This window comes from Pleurodeles waltl, chromosome 6 (assembly GCF_031143425.1).
Source record: "Pleurodeles waltl isolate 20211129_DDA chromosome 6, aPleWal1.hap1.20221129, whole genome shotgun sequence".
Taxonomy (NCBI): Eukaryota; Metazoa; Chordata; class Amphibia; order Caudata; family Salamandridae; genus Pleurodeles; species Pleurodeles waltl.
This window is the reverse complement of record NC_090445.1, coordinates 1,605,614,898-1,605,636,096: the sequence shown is the minus strand read 5'-3', so window position 1 is coordinate 1,605,636,096 and position 21,199 is coordinate 1,605,614,898. Positions and strand designations below refer to the sequence as shown.

Below are 21,199 nucleotides of genomic sequence, written 5' to 3'. Positions count from 1 at the left end.
TGGCATTTTACTGGGACATACCCCATTTTTACAATTATTTGTGCTTTCAGCCTCCTTCCAGTCAGTGACAGAAATGGGCGTGAAACCAATGCTGGATCCCAGAAACCTAAACGTTTCTGAAAAGTAGACAAAATTCTGAATTCAGCAAGGGGTCATTTGTGTAGATCCTACAAGTGTTTCCTACAGAAAATAACAACTGAAAAAGAAAAATATTGAAATTGAGGTAAAAAAACAGCAATTTTTCTCTACGTTTTACTCTGTAACTTTTTCCTGCAATGTCAGATTTTCGAAAGCAATATACAGTTACGTCTGCTGGACTCCTATGGTTGTGGGGATATATAGGGCTTGTAGGTTCATCAAGAACCCAAGGTACCCAGAGCCAATAAATGAGCTGCACCCTGCAGTGCGTTTTTATTCTATACCGGGTATACAGCAATTCATTTGCTGAAATATAAAGAGTCAAAAATAGCTATCAAGAAAAACTTTGTATTTCCAAAATGGGCACAAGATAAGGTGTTTAGGAGCAGTGGTTATTTGCACATCTCTGAATTCCGGGGTGACCATACTAGCATGTGAATTACAGGGCATTTCTCAAATAGATGTCTTTTTTACACACTCTCTTATATTTGGAAGGAAAAAATGTGCACACATCAATTTTTTTTAAAGAAAACAGAGGTGTTTTTTGCAAAGTGCCTACCTGTAGATTTTGGCCTCTAGCTCAGCCGGCACCTAGGGAAACCTACCAAACCTATGCATTTTTGAAAACTAGAGACCTAGGGGAATCCAAGATGGGGTGACTTGTGGGGCTCTGACCAGGTTCTGTTACCCAGAATCCTTTGCAAACCTCAAAATGTGGCTAAAAAAACACATTTCCCTCACATTTTGGTGACAGAAAGTTCTGGAATCAGAGAGGAGCCACAAATTTCCTTCCACCCAGCGTTCCCCCAAGTCTCCCGATAAAAATTATACCTCACTTCTGTGGGTAGGCCTAGCGCCCGCGACAGGAAATGCCCCAAACCGCAACGTGCACACATCACATTTTTTTAAAGAAAACAGAGGTGTTTTTTGCAAAGTGCCTACCTGTAGATTTTGGCCTCTAGCTCAGCCGGCACCTAGGGAAACCTACCAAACCTATGCATTTATGAAAACTAGAGACCTAGGGGAATCCAAAATGGGGTGACTTGTGGGGCTCTGACCAGGTTCTGTTACCCAGAATCCTTTGCAAACCTCAAAATTTGGCTAAAAAAACACATTTTCCTCACATTTTGGTGACAGAAAGTTCTTGAATCAGAGAGGAGCCACAAATTTCCTTCCACCCAGTGTTCCCCCAAGTCTCCCGATAAAAATGATACCTCACTTGTGTGGGTAGGCATAGCGCCCGCGACAGGAAATGCCCCAAACGGCAACGTGGCCACATCACATTTTTTGAAAGAAAACAGAGGTGTTTTTTGCAAAGTGCCTACCTGTAGATTTTGGCCTCTAGCTCAGCCGGCACCTAGGGAAACCTACCAAACCTGTGCATTTTTGAAAACTAGAGACCTAGGGGAATCCAAGATGGGGTGACTTGTGGGGCTCTGACCAGGTTCTGTTACCCAGAATCCTTTGCAAATCTCTAAATGTGGCTAAAAAAACACATTTTCCTCACATTTTGGTCACAGAAAGTTCTGGAATCAGAGAGGAGCCACAAATTTCCTTCCACCCAGCGTTCCCCCAAGTCTCCCGATAAAAATTATACCTCACTTGTGTGGGTAGGCCTAGCGCCCGCGACAGGAAATGCCCCAAAACGCAACGTGGACACATCACATTTTTTGAAAGAAAACAGAGGTGTTTTTTACAAAGTGCCTACCTGTAGATTTTGGCCTCTAGATCAGCCAGCACCTAGGGAAACATACCAAACCTGTGCATTTTGGAAAACTAGAGACCTAGGGGAATCCAAGATGGGGTGACTTGTGGGGCTCTGACCAGGTTCTGTTACCCAGAATCCTTTGCAAACCTCAAAATTTGGCTAAAAAAACACATTTTCCTCACATTTTGGTGACAGAAAGTTCTGGAATCAGAGAGGAGCCACAAATTACCTTCCACCCAGCGTTCCCCCAAGTCTCCCAATAAAAATGATACCTCACTTGTGTGGGTAGGCCTAGCGCCCGCGACAGGAAATGCCCCAAAACGCAACGTGGACACATCACATTTTTTGAAAGAAAACAGAGGTGTTTTTTGCAAAGTGCCTACCTGTAGATTTTGGCCTCTAGCTCAGCCAGCACCTAGGGAAACCTACCACACCTGTGCATTTTGGAAAACTAGAGACCTAGGGGAATCCAAGATGGGGTGACTTGTGGGGCTCTGACCAGGTTCTGTTACCCAGAATCCTTTGCAAACCTCAAAATTTGGCTAAAAAAACACATTTTCCTCACATTTTGGTGACAGAAAGTTCTGGAATTAGAGAGGAGCCACAAATTACCTTCCACCCAGCGTTCCCCCAAGTCTTCCAATAAAAATGATACCTCACTTGTGTGGTTAGGCCTAGCGCCCGCGACAGGAAATGCCCCAAAACGCAACGTGGACACATCACATTTTTAGAAAGAAAACAGAGGTGTTTTTTGCAAAGTGCCTACCTGTAGATTTTGGCCTCCAGCCCAGCCGGCACCTATGGAAACCTACCAAACCTGTGCATTTTTGAAAACTAGAGACCTAGGGGAATCCAAGATGGGGTGACTTGTGGGGCTCTGACCAGGTTTTGTTACCCAGAATCCTTTGCAAACCTCAAAATTTGGCTAAAAAAACACATTTTCCTCACATTTTGGTGACAGAAAGTTCTGGAATCAGAGAGGAGCCACAAGTTTCCTTCCACCCAGCGTTCCCCCAAGTCTCATGATAAAAATGATACCTCACTTGTATGGGTAGGACTAGCGCCCACAAAAGGAAATGGCCCAAAACACAACGTGGACACATCAAATTTTTTCATAGAAAACAGTGCCTACCTGTGGATTTTGGCCTGTAGCTCAGCCGGCACCTGGGGAAACCTTGCAAACCAGTGCATTTTTTAAAACTAGAAACCCAGGGAAATCCAAGATGGGGTGACTTGCGGGGCTCTGACCAGGTTCTGTTACCCAGAATCCTTTTCAAACATCAAAATTTGGCCCAAAAAACACTTTTTCCTCTCATTTCGGTGACAGAACGTTCTGGAATCTGAGAGGAGCCACAAATTTCCTTCCACCCAGCGTTCCCCTAAGTCTCTCGATAAAAATGGTACCTCACTGTGGTGGGCTGATATGCGAGCGGAGCAAGCAGAGTCAGAGAGGTCGTATATAGGTTTTATGCTTTAAGTTTTTATTCTCTGTTTCTATTCACAGGATATTCACTTGTTCAGAGTATATAGGTTCGATAAGTCTCTGGTTCTGTAGCTTTTCTTAATTTGTTTCTTTCTTCCCTAGGATTCCTCTCCCTCTAGTCGTCCCGGCGGTGGAAGATGTGGACGTCTCCCTCAGATTCCGGGCATGAAGGAAAAGAAAGAAACGGGTAAGTTCCTCTGTGGGATCGGGTTTTGTTTATAGTGTTCAAAGAGGGAAGGGCAGCAAGCAGGGCGGGTCCGTGAGGGGGTGTTGGATGTGGGGTTTGGGGTTCCAGTGCCCGTGCACTCTCGGTTCTTTTTCTTCCCCTTCCCTTGTATCTCAATAACCCTCCTCGGCCTTCCTCCCGCCTCCCTGGTGCCCTTTCCCAGTGATCGTGCTTCCCCGTAACCCTCCTGCCCCTAAGAGGGACTGTACCTTCGTAAGCCACGACCCTCCAGGGTCGTGGCGGGGTTCTCGCGTCCTCGGCGTCTCTCCCTTCGCGATCTCCGGCGTCTCTTCTCTTCTTCCGACATTGGGCTCCTGCGTCTCTGCTGTTGATATGGCTGCTCCCGCGGTCGGCGTTCTCTCCGTCTTGTTCCTTCCTTTGGGATCGTTGTCCTTCCTCTTTTCACTGCCCCGAACCCGGAAGTCGCTGCAGCTATTACGGCGCGGCGTCCCCTCGTTGCCAGAAGAACGCAACGCCGTCTCGGGAAAACCTGCCGAAGAATGGCGGATCCTGGGCAATGAAGACGCGGTCTCCGTGTCCCGTCTACAGTCCCCTTCCCATGATCAGGACTGTTCGAGGACCGAGGAGGATGAAGGAGGAAACCGGGAGAGGTAGTCGGCGGGACCTTGTTGGGAACCAGGAATGTGGCGTACCTGGAACGTAAATGGTTGCAATTCTAGGAACCATCTCAGTATTCGAGCGTTAGAGTCTTTGTGAGTGGCAAGCCAGGTAAGAGGGGCATGGTCAGTAAAGAGGACGAAGGGCCTGCCCAATAGATAATACTGCAAAGAGTCAATTGCCCACTTGATGGCGAGACATTCTTTTTCGATAGTCGGATAATGGGTCTCTCTTGGAAATAGTTTTCTACTTAAAAAAACCACGGGGTGGTCGAAACTCTCCTCATCTGGTTGGGTGAGTACCGCTCCGAGACCGACGTCCGAAGCATCAGTATACAAGTGAAAACGTTTTGAAAAATCGGGACATTTTAGTATTGGGTCTATGGTAAGGGACCGTTTTAATCGTTCAAAACTACCCTGTTGGGTGTCGGTGAATGGGGCAAGTTTCGTGGGGCTTTGTTTAGTCAAAAGGTCGGTCAGAGGGGCTGCAAGGGTCGAATAACTGGGGATAAATCGACGGTAGTATCCTACTAAGCCTAGGAATGATCGTAAATCTTTCTTCGTTCTGGGTTTCGAAGCTTGGAGTATGGCCTCCACTTTGTTTTTCTGCGGTTGTAGAGTGCTGTTCCCTATGACATAACCCAGTTATGAGACTTCAGTGTTTCCTAGTAAACATTTCTTAGGGTTGGCGGTTAAACCAGCCTCAGTTAGGGCGGAAAAGATTGTATGAAGATGTAGCAAGTGATCTTGCCATGTTTCGCTAAAGATAATGATGTCGTCTAGGTAGGCTGCGGTAAAGGTCTGGAAGGGTTTTAAGATTCGATCCATCAGGCGCTGGAAAGTTGCGGGAGCGCCGTGAAGGCCAAAAGGTAAGACTGTGAATTGATAGAGACCGGAGGTGGTTGAGAAGGCTGTTTTTTCTTTGGCATCGGGATGGAGGGGAATTTGCCAATACCCCTTTGTTAAATCAAGGGTGGATAAGTAGCGGGCTTTCCCTAGTTTCTCTAGGATGTCATCTACTCTGGGGATAGGGTAGGTGTCGAACAGGGAGATCTCATTAAGTTTGCGAAAGTCAATACAGAATCTAATCGACCCTTCTGGTTTAGGAACCAATACGACAGGGGAATTCCAGGGACTGGTAGAGGGCTCGATGACACCTAGTGCCAAAAATTTTTCTACTTCGGCTTCAATTATGGGTTTTCGAGTTTCAGGAATGCGATAAGGACGAAGACGTACTACGTGTCCTACCGGTGTTTTAATGTGGTGATATATCAAGGAAGTTTTTCCCGGTGTTTCTGAAAAGAATCGGGGATGTTGTTCGATTAGTGCGTATAATTGGGTTTTTTCAGTTTCGGCTAGTTTTTTGTTAATAGTGGGTTTCTCTTCTGGGTGTGTTATTCTTAAGGGGCAAAGGTCTATTTCCCTTTTTTGGAAGGAGTAGACAAAACAACCAGTGGCCGGTTGTTCCTCCGTCTCCTCTGAAGGTCTCCATTGTTTTAGTAAATTTATATCGTAAATTTGTGTTTTCCTCGGGCAGGCATTCATCTCTAATAGATAGGTAACAGGAGAGACTGCTCTGATAACCTTATAGGGTCCTTGCCATTTAGCAATCAGTTTATGATCTGATGTAGGCCGCATGATGAGGACCTGGTCATTTGGGAGGAAAGAGCGTACTCTGCTCCCCCTGTCATAGTATGATTTTTGTTGTGCTTGAGCCGTGACTAAATGACTATGGACGTCTTCCCAGAGGGTCTGTAACTGGCTTTTGAGTTGGTGGATATAGTCAATCAGGGTATCTAGTCGCATAGTCGACTATGACTAAAATGTAAGTGTGTCCTTTAGAAGACGGAAGTAGGGGCCCGACTAGGTCCATCCCCACCCGTTTAAAGGGGGTATCAATGATGGGTAAAGGGTATAGCGGTGCTTTCCTGGGCATCCCTGGTTCGGTTAATTGGCATCTAGGACATTGGGAACAGTATCTGCGTATCTGAGCATACACTCCGGGCCAATAAAATTTACGCATAAGATATTCTTCTGTTTTTTCCCGGCCATAGTGACCTCCCCCGGGTTGGTTATGGGCTAAAAACAGTACTTGGGCCCGAAATGGTTCAGGGACTACTAGTTGTTGCTTGGTTTCTCCCGTAACAGTCACAGTTATTCGGTATAGGAGGTTTTTCTTGACAAGAAAATAAGGACCCACCTCATTGGTGATCTCCGTTTTGGCCGAGCTCCAGGCGTGGGACAGGGTAGGGTCTTCTCTCTGGCTGTTTCGAAAAGAGATGGGGCCGCTGTTGATTTCTGCTACTATCTTAGGATCTTCCGTAATCTTTCGGGCTTCCTGATATCGGTTCTTCTCACGTCTTTTCTCATTGCGCATGAGTTTCTTCTGGCTGGGAGTCTCTTCAATTGTAGTATTGGAAAAAGGGGCTTCGGTCCACCATTCGGGATTTATGACAGGCCCGCGGATGTGGTCTAACAGATCATAGAATTGAGTATAATCAGTTCCTATAATGCAGTCCTTGATTAGTCGATCCATAACCCCTAGTGGAACCATATCCTGATAGGGGCCCCATTCAATTTTAACAACTGCAAGGGGGTAGCTTCCTTTGTCCCCATGTATACAGCAGATGGAGACCCACTGATCCGTATCTGAAGTATCAAAAGGGACTAGATCTTTCCGAATTACCGATTGGCTGCATCCTGAATCTATTAATGCAGAAAGGACCCGTCCATTTATGGTAACAGCGTATTTAAATTTCTCATTCCCTTTCCCTGTACAGAGAACTCTACGCCGAGTGACCCCAATCTCCATAGGTTCCGGTCCTTCGCCTTTCTTAGGACATACTCTTGCAATATGGCCCCACTCCCCACAATGGAAACATTGTGGGGACTGCATAGGGTGATGTTCTAGGGGTTTAGGAAACCGGGTTTCTTCCGTGAAATACCTGGGACCTGGCTTTGATGTAGGGGTGGGTGGTTTTGGAAATGGTCTCGGAGATAAGGGTTTAATTCACCTTTGGATGTTGTCGGATCCAGTTCTTGGTACTAGGAGGCAAAGAATCTAAATACTGTTCTAAAATAATTGTCTTAATGACATCCTCCCGGGTTGTCCCTATGGGTCCCAACCATTTTATAGCCAAGTCCTTTACCCGAAAGTAAAAGGAGCGAGGGTCTTCGTTCGTACTCCACTTTATTTTCCTAAATTTTACTCGATAATACTCCGTATCGTGTCCTACTCGCGCCAAGATACTTTTTTTTAGGTCTTTGTAAGGGGTCGTACCATCGGGATTGGCGGATTGGTATGCTGTTTGTAGGAATCCAGTAAGCAGGGGTGCCACATACTGACCCCAGCGGTCCTCTGGCCATTGAGCAGACGTGGCCACCCTCTCGAAGTTAGTAAAAAACGAATCCAGGTCCTCCCCCTCTTGGTATTTTTGTAGGACCGAACTAGGAACGTTTGGATGCACTTTACTGGCTGCTATTGTATCAGTTAACTTTTGTAATGCGGTTTCATGCACGAGTTGGTTGCTGGCTAAAATTGTAGCCTGACTTTTTAAGGCCGATTGTAAGGCCTCCCGGTCTTCCTTGGCCTCTCTTTGGTGTGCTTCCCACACCAACTGCAAATTTCTTTGTCCTTCTGCAAGTTGCTTAATCATATCCTCAAGGGATGGAGATTCACTCATGTTGTCTCTCGCTCGTAAGCCCACCAGGGGATTCCGATCCCACTTCTGACACCACTGTGGTGGGCTGATATGCGAGCGGAACAAGCAGAGTCAGAGAGGTCGTATATAGGTTTTATGGTTTAAGTTTTTATTCTCTGTTTCTATTCACAGGATATTCACTTGTTCAGAGTATATAGGTTCGATAAGTCTATGGTTCTGTAGCTTTTCTTAATTTGTTTCTTTCTTCCTTAGGATTCCTCTCCCTCTAGTCTGTCCCGGCGGTGGAAGATGTGGACGTCTCCCTCAGATTCCGGGCATGAAGGAAAAGAAAGAAACGGGTAAGTTCCTCTGTGGGATCGGGTTTTGTTTATAGTGTTCAAAGAGGGAAGGGCAGCAAGCAGAGCGGGTCCGTGAGGGGGTGTTGGATGTGGGGTTTGGGGTTCCAGTGCCCGTGCAGTCTCGGTTCCTTTTCTTCCCCTTCCCTTGTATCTCAATAACCCTCCCCGGCCTTCCTCCCGCCTCCCTGGTGCCCTTTCCCAGTGATCGTGCTTCCCCGTAACCCTCCTGCCCCTAAGAGGGACCGTACCTTCGTAAGCCACGACCCTCCAGGGTCGTGGCGGGGTTCTCGCGTCCTCGGCGTCTCTCCCTTCGCGATCTCCGGCGTCTCTTCTCTTCTTCCGACGTTGGGCTCCTGTGTTTCTCCTGTTGATATGGCTGCTCCCGCGGTCGGCGTTCTCTCCGTCTTGTTCCTTCCTTTGGGATCGTTGTCCTTCCTCTTTTCACTGCCCCGAACCCGGAAGTCGCTGCAGCTGTTACGGCGCGGCGTCCCCTCGTTGCCAGGGGAACGCAACGCCGTCTCGGGAAAACCTGCCGAAGAATGGCGGATCCTGGGCAATGAAGACGCGGTCTCCGTGACCCGTCTACACTCACTTCTGTGGGTAGGCCTAGCGCCCACAAAAGGAAATGGCCCAAAACACAACGTGGACACAACACATTTTTTCACAGAAAACAGAGGTGTTTTTTGCAAAGTGCCTACCTTTGGATTTTGGCCTCTAGCTCAGCCACCCCCCCCCCCGGGAACGACCCTTGCCTACAGGGTTGCTCCCCCTGCGTGACATTGGCGCCAAAAAAACAAATCCCTGGTGCCTAGTGGTTTCTGCCTCCTTGGGGGCAGATTGACCTAAAATCGGCCAATCTGCCCCCAAGTGGGGCAGAAATGGTCTAAATACAATTTGCCTCCCAGGGGAGCGACCCTTGCCTAATGGGTCGCTCCCCATCTCTAAAAAAACAAACAAAAAAAAAACACACAAAAAAAAAATTTGCCCTGGCGCCTAGAGGTTTCTGCACCCCCTGGGGGCAGATCGGCCTAATAATAGGCCGATCTGCCCCAGGGGGGGCAGAAATGGCCTAAAATAAATTTGCCCCCCAACCCCCACCCCCCCCCCCCCCCCGGGAGCGACGCTTGCCTACAGGGTCGCTCCCCCTGCGTGACATTCGCGCCAAAAAATAAATCCCCGGTGCCTATTGGTTTCTGCCCCGTTGGGGGCAGATTGACCTAAAATCGGCCAATCTGCCCCCAAGGGGGGCAGAAATGGTCTAAATACAATTTGCCCCCCAGGGGAGCGACCCTTGCCTAATGGGTCGCTCCCCATCTCTAAAAAAACAAACAAACAAAAAAAACACACAAAAAAAAATTGCCCTGGCGCCTAGAGGTTTCTGCCCCCTCCTCTGGGGGCAGATCGGCCTAATAATAGGCCGATCTGCCCCCGGGGGGGTCAGAAATGGCCTAAAATAAATTTGACCCCCCAACCCCCACCCCCCCGGGAGCGACCCTTGCCTACGGGGTCGCTCCCCCTGCGTGACATTGGCACCAAAAAAAAAAAAAATCCGGTGCCTAGTGGTTTCTGCCCCCTTGGCTTTTGAAACCCTGGGAGAGACTTCAAAGGGAAGGAAATACATTTCCTTCCCTTTGAAGCCTCTCCGGCCTCCACCACGTGATTGAAAGAGAAATGCTGAGCATTTCTCTTTCAATGGGGGGACCCTGTGACTAATCAGCCTGCGCTCGTGCGCTGATGTCACAGGGGGGGGTGGAAGGGGAAGGGGAAGGGCTTCCTCTTCTATCCCCGCCTTGGGGGGGTGGGTGGGGTGCACAGGGGGGGCGCGCTAGCGCTCCCCCAAGTTCCTGTGACTTGGTCGAGGTGACCTTGTCCAAGGCACACAGGAACTGTAGCCTTGGACGAGGTCACCTTGTCCAAGGCACAGAACAGGTTAATAGGGAAATTATATTCCTCTAAGCTTGATCCATAAATCTCTCTCTTATTTGTCCTCAAATCTGTTGAGTGCTGGATGCCCTTTGTGTTGCTTGTACAGCGTAGGAAGTGCATGTGAAAGAAGCTAACTTTTGCTAGACTATGAAGAAAGATCTTTAGCACAAAAGGGACACAATGCTTTTGTAAAAAAACAAAAAACTTTGATTTAATCATGCTAATAGCTGCAAATGACACACTGTAGAGATATTCTTCATATTAGGAGTTTTACATTCATATCAACGCTAACACATACATGTCAACGTATCAGAAGAGGAAGTGGGGGATTTATTAAAAAAAAAAAAGTCGAAACAATGTATTTCCCCTTTTGGCTTCTATTGAAGACGAGGTAATTTCAGGCAGAAGACAGCCAAAATAAAGTCATGTTTGTCTTCAAAATTCGTGAGTCTCCCGTCTAAGTCGTGCCCGTTGGCATGTATGCTAACATGGATTGCTTGTGTATTGTTCACGTTTAGACTGACTACAGCAAACGTATGCCTGTACTTTAAAATGGCTAATTTCTGGTTGCTGTTTTCCTTTGTATCATACCGTTCTTTATTGCAGGAGAAACTGACCTCCTAGATACCATTTTGGCGTGCCCTTGATTCTATGTCAGGACCGGAGGCTTCGGATTATGCTTATCTCTATCTTTACTGCAACACACAGCAGCCAATAAAAACAATAAAACAGAAAAAACTACATTTCCTATAAACAGAAAGCCTCGTAATGACACTCCAATCAGGCTCCACTATCTCGTAAAAGGTACAAAGCACGCAAAGTCCGTCCTCTTTCTTTGCTGCTTTGAACAAGAGATAAGTGCCTTGTTCTGTTTCTACTGTGTATTTTGGTATTTTAGAGTTTTTACTTTGTATTTTAATCAAGCGCTGCAAGTTGCCTTCAAGCGCGTTATTGATTTTCCTTTCAGCAGCATTGCCGCGTTGCCAAGGAAACGGTCATTTAGACCGCTTTGGAAAAAGTCGGTGGGGGGCCTCAGGGGAAGCGCGGCATCCGCAGAGCAGTCCGCTTTCTGTGGCTGCGATCGCGCTTGCGCAAAACTCAAATCTTTCGAGTTTGCAGGCGCACGATCGTCAGCATTTGGAGCTGGAAGCCTGCTGATTCCACGCTCCTCTTCCTTCGCCTGTTGGCTTAACAATACAGAGAGAGCTCTGCTCGATGGGATAAGGTGTCAGGCCCCCTCTCCCCTAATTGCTACCAATTCCTACTGATTTCCTCTTCTTTTAACCGGCAAAGGTCTGTTTAGACCTTTTGACACCAGGGCTTCCCCCCCTTGCTGACTTTTTACAGCACTGTATTTGGGACCTCTAATTGATACTTGCTTTATACTGCCATCATGGCCCATCAGGATGATTATTATGGGGAATATACTGAAGGCCAACACATGGAGGAACGCCTGATTGAGGCTCTTGATTATCGTGTGCAAGACTCTGAAAATAAGGCCTTAGTGAAGGCCTTGCGCCCCTTTGCCCAACCTATATTTAATTTTGGCTGCAGGCGTTTTGGCGCAGGCTCGGGGAACCCTACCCCAAATGAGGTCGAAATAAATGAGCCTGGCCGGTCTGATTTGGACCCCTGTAAGCACACCATTAACGTGGTGTTAAATGGTCACGAATATGGTGCCTTTTTCGATCAGGGAACTGATCCAACAACGCAATCAGCGCGCAATTCCTCTGACACCTCTTCACCGTCTGATTCAAAGGATAAGTCCTCTTCTGATAAGCGCAAGGGCAAGCACAAATGCAAAAAACGCCATCATGAAAATTCTGACCTTTCTCCCCCTCCGACTAAGAACCTTCTTTTCGATCCGGACAATATCATTCAATCCAAGTCATCGGAATGGACTCTGTGTCCGGAAGTGGTTGCTTATGTACAATCCAGACTTAGGAAGAGTTTTGAAAAAGGCATTCGAAGTACTCTACACTTAGGGGGTCATTCTGACCCTGGCGGTCATGGACCGCCAGGGCCAACGACCGCGGGAGCACCGCCAACAGGCTGGCGGTGCTCCCATGGGCATTCTGAACGCGGCGGTACAGCCGCGGTCAGAAACGGAAAACCGGCGGTGTCCCGCCGGTTTCCCGCTGCCCTGGGGAATCCTCCCGACCCCCTTACCGCCAACCTGGCTCTGGCGGTTTCGACTGCCAGAACCTGGCTGGCGGTAACGGGTGTCGCGGGGCCCCTGGGGGCCCCTGCAGTGCCCATGCCACTGGCATCGGCACTGCACGGGCCCCCTAAAAGGGCCCCACCAAGATTTTCAGTGTCTGCCAAGCAGACACTGAAAATCGCGACGGGTGCAACTGCACCCGTCGCACCCCCTCCACTCCGCCGGCTCCATTCGGAGCCGGCATCCTCATGGAAGGGGGTTTCCCGCTGGGCTGGCGGGCGGCCTTCTGGCGGTCGCCCGCCAGCCCAGCGGGAAACTCAGAATAACGGCGGTGGTCTTTTGACCGCGCAGCGGTATTCTGGCGGTTCCCGCTTGGCGGGCGGCTCCCGCCGCCCGTCAAGCTCAGAATGACCCCCTTAGTGTCCTCGTCCAGCTCTCGAGGGGAAGGTAGCGGAGACTCCCGAATTAGACCCACATATGATGACTTTTCTTAAGAAATTCTCCAAAGACCCGAAGAAGGGTATTTGCAGGGCCTGGAGCGGATGCCAGGATAAACTTCTGGATATCTCTGGTCCTCTAACCAAAATCCTGGATCTGGCAGTCCAAGCCAAAGAATAGCAAGAACCCATTGACCCAAACACTTTGCTGGAATGGGCACAAAGAGCCATTTGCCTGCTGGGCAATGCTAATTGTTCAATGTCTACAAAACGCTGGAAGTTGTTTTTATTACGCATTGACACAAAACTTGCAGAATTGGCTTCAGCTGATGCTGGACCGGCTGCTCAGGGCCTTTTGTTCGGCAACAGGTTCGTCAAGGACCTTGCCAAATCCGTCGTTACCTTTTCAGCATTGGACAAGGCCCAGACTTCAATTAAAAAAGGGTTTAACAGTGGCTTTTTTCACAGGGCCGGACGTTTCAGAGGTCGTTCGTCAGGCCATTTCTCTTCCCAGACCTCTCGTCCCTATCAGAGAAACCATGGAGAATCCAATTACCAATCCAATTCTAACTTCTACCCAAACAGAAGTCGTGGTTACAGGGGTTGTAACCCCAGAGGACCACACAGAGGAGGATATTATGGCCAGAGTGTCTCTCAAACAGGTAAATCTAATATCTTACAAGGATGTTGTTTTGGGGGGAAGAGTGAGTCTATTTGTTCAAACTTGGCTTTTGATAACTCAAGACACTTGGGTGTTAGTCACAATTTCAGGTTATCATCTAGAGTTTTATTCAGAGCCCCTCCAAACCGAGATTCCGCCTCTTCTCAGTTTTTCCCAACAAGAGATACTTTTCATAGATCAGGAATTAGAGACCCTTCTCCAAAAAGGTGCGATTGTCGAGTCATATCCTCACCCAAGAGGTTTTATAAGTATGATTTTTCCGGTCTAGAAGAAGGGAGGGGGGTCTCGTTTAGTTGTCAACCTGAGACATTTCAATTCATGGATAGTTTATCGACACTTCAAGATGGAAGGTATCCATCTTCTCAGGGATCTCTTACGGGAAGGAGATTGGATGGTCCATCTGGATCTCAAGGATGCGTATTTGACCATTCCAATATTTGCCCCACATCGCAGATTCCTCCAATTTCTTTGGGGAAACCCATGTTACAAGTTTTCCGCTCTTCCTTTCGGCCTTTCTTTGGCCCCTTGGTGCTTCACAAAGGTGATGCAACCGGTGATGCAATGGTTGCAAGAAAAAGTGGTTCGCTTGATACTTTACCTAGACGACATTCTCATTTTGGCCCAGGAGGAGCGTTTGGCTTGTCTCCATCTTTCATGGACAATGCAGCTCCTTCAAGATCTAGGGTTAATAATCAATGTGGAAAAATCTCAGCTACAACCAGTACAGAACATATAATTCTTAGGGTTCAGGATAGATTTCATCTCAACTCTGTTGAAACTGCCATTAACCAAAAGACTTGCTATAATGAAAGAGTTGAAGAAAGCTTGGTCTGCTCATTCGATTTCCTTCAGGGTACTTGCCTGTCTGGTGGGCCTCCTAGCTTCATCTATTCAAGCCATATTTCCGGGACCCCTACATTATCGTGCCCTTCAAAGGTTAAAGATTCTTCTCCTTCGCAGGGGTCTGACGTATTCCTAAATGATTGTCCTGTCTCAAGAAGCCTGGACGGAGCTCAATGGTGACTGAATCATATGGGCACTTGAAATGGCAAGGCGATATTCGCCTCGGTTCCAGAAGTGGTCATAGAATCAGATGCCAGCAGATGGGGCTGGGGTGCCAGGTGTGGCCAGATAGAGACGGGGGGTCGTTGGTCCCCAGAGGAGCTTCAAATACACATCAATTGCTTAGAACTTCTGACGGGTTCTTTTGCAGTGAAGACGTTGTCCCCCTCCAAATCGAAACGTTGCATTCTCCTGAAAATGGACAATATCTCAGCAGTTCGATACATCAACAAATTGGTGGGAACTCGGTCCAGGATGTTGGCAGAGATTGCCAAGGACTTCTGGCATTTTTGTGTAGCCCAAATGCAAAAATCCAGCCCATCAGATTTCTGTTTCAGCAGAATATATTCCAGGAAAGGTGAATATAGTAGCGGACTGGAATTCCAGGCATCTGAGGGATGCCAACGATTGGCGTCTTCATCCCCGAGTATTTCAATTCCTGAATCTTTTCTGGGGTCCGTGCAAGCTAGACCTGTTTACCTCCCGGCTGAATACTCATCTCCTGCTTTTCTTCAGTTGGAGACCGGATCCGAATACCCTCAACTCAGATGCCTTTCTCCAGGACTGTACAGGGGATGTGCACTACGCCTTTCCCCCCATTCTCCATGATCCACTGAGTTCTCTCGAAAGTAATTCGTCAGAGAGCAGAATTGGTTCTCGTAACCCCGTGTTGGAAGGCACAATCATGGTTTCCGGTGGCGCTGACCTTATGTTGTGCTGCTCCAATTCAAATCTTCCCTTCTAGGGACCTGTTGCTGGATCCCATGGGGAATCCACATCCTCTGATTCTGGAGGAGCAATTATTACTCATGGCCTGGAGGATCTCGGGGGACCCTCTCAGGTTTCTGAATTTTCAGAAGACACTAGATTCTTCCTTTCCCAATCCTTGGCACCTAGTACGCATAAACGATATGCCTCTGCATGGAGGAGATAGTTGGATTGGTGCAGTCAAAGGAGTGTGGATCCCTTGGGGGCCTCAGTGCAAATGATAGCAAATTTGTTGTCTCATATTGCAGCTCAAGGACTAGCATACAGGATGGTGAATAATTTTAGGTCCGCCATTTCGGCTAAACATCCTCACATAGAGGGTAAACCTGTGGGTGAACACCCGTTAATTTGTAAATTATTGCACAGCGTTCGTATGCTTCGTCCTCCTCTTCCAAAATATTAATCTCTTTGGGATGTCAACATTATACTAAAATTCTTGGTGGCTTGGCTGGCCAATGACGGTCTTTTAAGAAAACAGTCGTCAGCAAAATTGACTATGCTACTTAGTTTAATTTCATGCAGAAGAGTTTCTGATGTTAAAGCCTTGGACATTACAGATAGAGTTTTTGCGGGAGTATCTTTTCGCATCTCTAAACGTACGAAATCAAATTCTAAATGTATCAGCTACCCAGCTCTCAGAGATAATTCTAAACTATGGGGGTCATTTCAACCCTGGCGGTACGGGACCGCCAGGGCTGAAATGACAGAAGCACCGCCAACAGGCTGGCGGTGCGTCCAGGGACATTACGACCGCAGCGGAAGCGCCGCGGTCGCACCGCCGGGTACGGCGGTTTTCCGCCACAATGGCCCGGCAGTTGTAATCCGCCAGGCCCATGCGGCTTTTCACTGTCTGCTCTACAGACAGTGATAAGCGCGACGGGTGCAACTGCACCCGTCGCACGGCCGCAACACCGCCGGCTCCATTTTGAGCCGGCTCCCATGTTGCGGCCCACATCCCCGCCGGCCCAGCGGGGATGTCAAAATGGGCACCGCGGGAGTGCGGTCGCATTGGCGGCCGCACAGTGATTACAACTCCGCCCGCCAATGTTGTAATGAGGCCCTATGTGTGGTAAATTGTCTAAACGTTTATAACGATGTTACTAGAGAATTGCAAAGAAATGTAAATGGGCAATTATTAATTTCCTTGCAGAAACCTTTTGGCCCAGTTTCCTCAGCGACTCTCGCAAGATGGGTCAGATGGTTGTTGCAAGAAGCAGGAATCGATGGCTCTATTTTTGGAGCTCATTCTGTTCGTGGAGCTATGGCTTCTAAAGCTTTCAATTCAGGATCTAGATTGGAAGATATAATGACAGCAGCTGACTGGTCATCGGATTCTACGTTTAAATTGTTCTATCATAAGCCAATTGTTGATGTTGCTTCTGGTGTGATCACTCAGCTTTAAACTAGCATAATCCGAAGCCTCCGATCCTGACATAGAAGCTAACATTTTCTAGCTTATATGACAAGAATTTTCAATTCTATTAAGGACACGGAGGCGAGGATTATCCCGCCCGGGAGTATTTGATTAATATGACAATCATTACCTTTATCTTAATTCAGAATGTATATTGTCCCACCCTGTATTGATTATATGGTATGATATGTTAAGAGGTTACCACTTTACTCTTCTTCTTTATAGCGGAGAAACCGACCCGATGGATGTTAGAACAGTCTTCTATGCGTTGGAGGAGGTTGATTCGTTCCTGCACCGTTGTGCAATGTTTTCCAGGTTCATGATTCAGGAAGATGTCGTTGTTGGACTCTGTTTCATGAAGATGGGTTTGTTTTCAGGTTCTCTTGCCCTGGACATGCAAAGAAAGAGAACAGACTTTGCGTGCTCTGTGCCTTATATGAGATAGTGGAGCCTGATTGGAGGGTCATTACGAGGCTTTATATTTATAGGAAATGTCGTTTTTTCTGTTTTATTGTTTTTATTGGCTACTGTGTGTTGCAGTAAGGATAGAGATAAGCGTGTCCTTAATAGAATTGAAAATTCTTGTTGCGTATGCTAGAAAATTTTAGATTGCCCATTCTCACATGGAATGTTGTCTTTATGCAGCACTTGCAGAATGTGCTAACAAGCTGTCAAATGCATCTGCAGAGTACAGCTTGGTCCAGTGTGTTTCCCATTATGTAGCAGTAACTGTAAATTTGAAGGGCACTTAGAGTAGCCTTGTTGTGTAGGAACTTGAGAAAATAATGAGCTTGGTTATCTACTTGTCCCTTAACTCTGATTAGTCTGTTATATCGGAATCGTGTGTAGGTGAATCAGATGTAAAAATTGTGAGATTTAAACTAATGCAATATATATGACAATTTAGAAGAGTCTCTGTTAGCTTCTTTGCCTGACTTAGATAAAATACCTGTTTCGTGACTTATAAGCACAGCCTTTCCCCCATTTTGCAGAGTAGAGTGTTCCCTTTATGTGATTGTGAAAACTGATTTGATTAGCTTTCCTTTTTTTGAGACAACTTTGTAACTGCTTCGAATTATACATTGCCTAATGCGTTCATGTAGTGATTAGTGAATAAAAATTAATGGGATTATTTGGACTTGTAACTTTGCTAATCTTTTCACAAACCTTCATGGTTTGAAACTTAACCACTCCCTGTCTTCCTACGGGAGCCTAATGTGCTTCCTGGTATTTAAATGTATTTAATTTTCATGATTTACCTCTGTCAGTACTAAAGATTTATTAGAGAGCGCCAAATGGGCCCCCTAATTTGAGGCAGAATTTGCATGAAGCAAAGCTCTCCATCAAACACACATCTATGAGAGATCCCAAGGTTTCAAAATTCTTAGGTGATAGAACTCATTTGCATATTCATGATATTGCAGGAATCAGTGTGACACGATGTTAAGCCCCCCACTACAGGTCTCCCTCGGAAGTCCTCAGTACCTGAACCGCATGTTAGAATGTTGCAGTACAACCAGGAACCCTGACCTACTCTAATACGACCGTTCCTTAAGCCCTCGAATTAAGCAGAGCCATTCCCACCTGCCCAGGGTCTCTGAATTAAATGGTTAAGCAGATTCTGTATCAGCTGCACGGTTGGGTTTGCCACCTTTCCCAGAGAAAAAATCACATTTTATGATTCTGCAACGGTCCAGGCACAATTCTTAAGTAGAACTTTATTTGAAACGGTCTGTATTCCAATAGTCTCTAACAGGTCGCTTGCAAGCTACCAGTAGGTCACAGACTGTCTAGGAGAAGCTCCTTGTCTGCCAGAATATTCTAGAATTTGCAGCCCTGAGGTCCCCAAAGGTGACAATGAAGGACTGCTGCTTGGTAAGAAGCATTAAATAAATAAATAATAAAGAAACGCCTTCCATAGGAGTACATCGTAAAGAAACTTTTAATTTGAAAAATATTGAATCCATGAGAAGTTTAGGGCCAGATGTAGCAAACGTTTTGCGACTCGCAAACGGCAAAATTTGCCGTTTGCGAGTCGCAAAACGCGTATCCCAATGCAGAAATGCATTTTGCGAGTCGTTACCAACTCGCAAAATGCATTTCAGACTCGCAAATAGGAAGGGGTGTTCCCTTCCTATTTGCGAGTCGCATTGGGATGCAATACCATTTGCGACCGCATAATGGCATCGCAGTTACCATCCACTTCAAGTGGATGGTAACCCAATCGCAAATTGGAAGGGGTCCCCATGGGACCCCTTCCAGTTTGTGACTGGAGCCCAAAATATTTTTTCAGGCAGGGAGTGGTCCAAGGGACCACTCCCTGCCCTGAAAAAAAACCGAAACTAAAGGTTTCGTTTTTTTTTTAAGTGCAGCTCGTTTTCCCTTAAGGAAAACGGGCTACACTTCAAAAAAAAAAAACTGCTTTATTTAAAAGCAGGTCGCTAACATGGAGGTCTGCTGACGTCAGCAGGCCTCCATGTTAGCGAGTGCCTATACTCGCAATTGGGCCGCAATTTGCGACCCACCTCATGAATATTCATGAGGTGGGTCTTTGCGACCCCATTGCGAGTTGCAGTCGGTGTCTGAGACACCGTACTGCATAGCAATTTGCGACTTGCAAATTGCGAGTCGCAGGGACTCGCAATTTGCAAGTCGCAAATTGCTTTTTTGGTACATCTGGCCCTTAGTTCCTTAAAGTGCACTGCATTAATGTATTTGGAGGAGAAATGCAATACATTTAAATCTTTCTTTTTTCTTCCTCTTTCTTCCTTTAACTGTTTCTCTTTCTTTTTCTCTTTCTTTTTTTTTCAATATTTATTTTTCTCTTTCTTTTGTCCTTTTCCTCTCTTTTAACCTTTCTTTTTTCTTCTTTCACTGTCTATTGTCTTTCTTTTTCCTCCTCCTTCATTTTCACTTTTTTCCCTCCTTCATTTTCTCCTTCTTTCATTCTCTTCCTAGCTTTTCTTTCTCTTTCTGTTTTACATAGTTGCTTTCTGGTTCTTTCTCTCTCTAGCTCTTACGCTCGCTCGTTTTCTTTTTTCTTTGTGTTTCTTCCCTCGTTTGTCTCTATTTCACCTTTGTTCCTTCTTTAATCTCTTTCTCTTCTGCTCCTCTTTAGTCTTCCTTTCTTTCCCCTTCTCTGCATTTTTCTTTCTCTTCTTGTCTTCTCTCATGCTGTTTTCATCAGTAATTGTTTCCTTTATTCCCTTTTCCTTTCTTTTGTTTCTTTGTTACTTTTTTGTCACCTTCCTTCTTTTATTTCTTTTTCCATTTATTCTCTCCTTTTTCCTCTTCTTTCTTAATCCCTTCTTCATCTTCCATCTTTATTTTACTCTGCCTACGTCTCAACTTTCCACCCCTCTGCCCTTCCTTCATCTTTTCTTTCCTTCTTTCTTCCCTTATTGGTTCTTTTTTTTCACACACTACTCATAATGAAAAGTAAAGCGACATAGTTGGCCCTTTGGGACCACACAAATACACATTTCCCAATACAGCCCCTTTGCCATTATTGGTGAGTTCTGTCTATAGTAGGATTTGGTGTTTTAGGGGCAGTGTTTAAGTGGTGTGCCCATGTTTCGCTGTTATCTAATACATAATTAGAACATTGGAATGTTGGCATGTCCATTGAAGACAATGGAGTGCTGCGGGCTTTTACAGGCCGGTAAAAGCCCGCAGCGCCAACATTCCAATGTTCGCTTTGTTCACAGCAACAGCTGTGAACAAAGCCTCACGGAGCCCGAGGGGATTTAAATCCCCTCGGGCTCCGTGAAATTTTTTTTTTTTTGATAGAACATTCTGCCCTGTGTGGCAGAATGTTCTAATAGCCTTAGAACCCGCCGTAGCGGGCTCTACCGGCTATTAAAGTCCCTCTCCCTTGTTAAATGCCCTTGCCTTCGGCTCGGGCATTTAACGCGGGGAGCGGGCCTTTAATAGCCGGTAGAGCCCGCTACGGCGGGTTCTAAGGCTATAATAATGCAGTAGCACAAGATGGGTTTCCTAGATCAGAAGTAGTCCTCACTGCTTGAAAGTTTGGAGACCCCTGTTGTATTGATTTTTTAACATGGCCTTTCTATATTTGTTTTCTTTAAATATCTATCATGGGTCATTGAGGCCGATGTAGAACACATTTTAACGTTTGTTTTTCTTACATTTACTGTTTAAAGCATGTACTGATAAGGGGGAAATAATTCAGCTTTAGGTGATGTTGGGACTGAAGAGCCCCCCTCATGGTAATCGATGTGCACCCCTGCATTGAGTGCTCCAAGTGTTCTGATGGCTGGATCTCTAATGCTGATTTTTGTTGTTATGAGCAATCACGGATCATCCATGTATGCCATGAGTTAGGCCTGTCTCACAGATGCAGTCTTACTGGAGTGGAAAGGGAACCCAAAGTGCTAACCTCATAGTGGTGGTGAAAGGCGACTGTGGGAGGAGGAGAAGCTCTGCATGACTTCTGTCTGTGACTAGGACTGGGCGGTCAAAGCCTGCTAGTCTCCCCACTAGGTGAAGGGCCATCACCCAGGGAATCCAAGATAACCTACCCTGGAGCCTAGAGCACCTGCGCCTGCCTGCTTGCC

At 46.6% G+C, this 21,199-nt stretch overlaps 1 long non-coding RNA gene across 1 annotated transcript; it reads left to right on the top strand.

Annotated features, from left to right (window-relative positions):
* Window positions 1-3,429: 3,429 nt before the first annotated feature.
* LOC138301227 (uncharacterized) lies at window positions 3,430-17,681 on the top strand. The gene is made up of 3 exons (XR_011205065.1): window positions 3,430-3,516; window positions 8,087-8,172; window positions 16,848-17,681. It is a non-coding gene; the product is annotated as an uncharacterized lncRNA (long non-coding RNA).
* Window positions 17,682-21,199: the final 3,518 nt, after the last annotated feature.